Source organism: Solanum tuberosum, unplaced genomic scaffold, assembly GCF_000226075.1.
Source record: "Solanum tuberosum cultivar DM 1-3 516 R44 unplaced genomic scaffold, SolTub_3.0 scf00298, whole genome shotgun sequence".
NCBI lineage: Eukaryota > Viridiplantae > Streptophyta > Magnoliopsida > Solanales > Solanaceae > Solanum > Solanum tuberosum.
In genome coordinates, this window is record NW_006239219.1 from 631,826 (window position 1) to 633,180 (window position 1,355).

Here is a 1,355-nt window from a genome sequence, read left to right on the forward strand (position 1 = left end):
TCTTCTTTGGAACCCCCCCCCCCCCCCATCCTCCACTCAACCCTCACCTCTCATAATAATTGTCTAAATTATATATAAATAATTTGATACGATTTTTTGCATACATATCAAACACAAAAAAATAAAAATAAAAATAAGATACCCACTTATTTTTATAGAAAATATTTTCAATAAAATATTTTTCTTCACACCAAACATATTTGTAATGCATAAATTACAAGCTCATCTGAATCGAGTAACTTTGGCCAATTTTAATCTCCTTATTGTATTCGAGGTTATGAATAAAGAGATATACAAGTTATTAGCGGTACCTTCGTCAAACACAAAAATTGACAACACAATCACACAGACTCTATATTTATTTGTAAAAAATAACAAAAGAAGTAAATTCAATGCAAAAAACGAAGGGTAATAAACCCTCATTATTTAATTATAGCCTAAAATCTGGGTTCAAAAGGTGTAAACTCACTTGTTCAGAATAGTTCGGTGCCTGGTGTCTATCGGAAGGAAGTATATGTTCAAAGATCGATCGATCAATGAATCAATCAATCACATCATTTGCTAAAATCGAGCAAGCGACGACAACGACGATGCAAGAAAAACGCTTCTTAACTCTTTAAGCGTTAGAAGAGGTGTTTCTATATATATAAGCACAAAAGTTCTCCTCTTCATTACGAATGAGGAAAAAAGTTTCTATATATCAAAATAAACTTTAGCTTCAAATTTCCCTCCCTTTATTTTCCATTCACGTTACACCTTATCTTTAAAACTTAATTTTTAAAGACTCAAAACCTAAAAAAAAAATAGTCCACTACTAAAAATTTCAATTGGCATTAATTTTGAGAACTTATTCCAAAATTTGCACTACCATGTAGTATAGATACTCTTCACATATTAGAAAGGAGTCAAAAATACTGTACTCTTCATGATATATTACATTCTTGCTCCATTTGCTTAAAGTTGGGAAAGGGAAATAAAATTCTCCACTCTTTGACAAGTTGCTCTCATACTATACTGTCAAAGTAAATTGCTTTTTCCACCAACGTAGCAAAAGTAAACAAGGGGAATTTCAAAAAATTATCATATGTGCAAAAGAATCTAAGATTCCAATTAAAGATATTGATGGAAATTTTAAAAAAAATAAAACCGAAGTCTTAATGCTATTAGAAATATAGGATTTTCTCACCGTGAATCAATGGAAAAATTTTGTAATAAAACATGATATCCATTCCCATTGAATCAGTTTACTAAAAAAAAATGCACGATGGAAAATAGATTCCCACTAATAGGGGTGTACATTACCGGGTTGGTTCGGGTTTTTCAAATATCAAACCAAATCATTTGTGTAAAAAAAA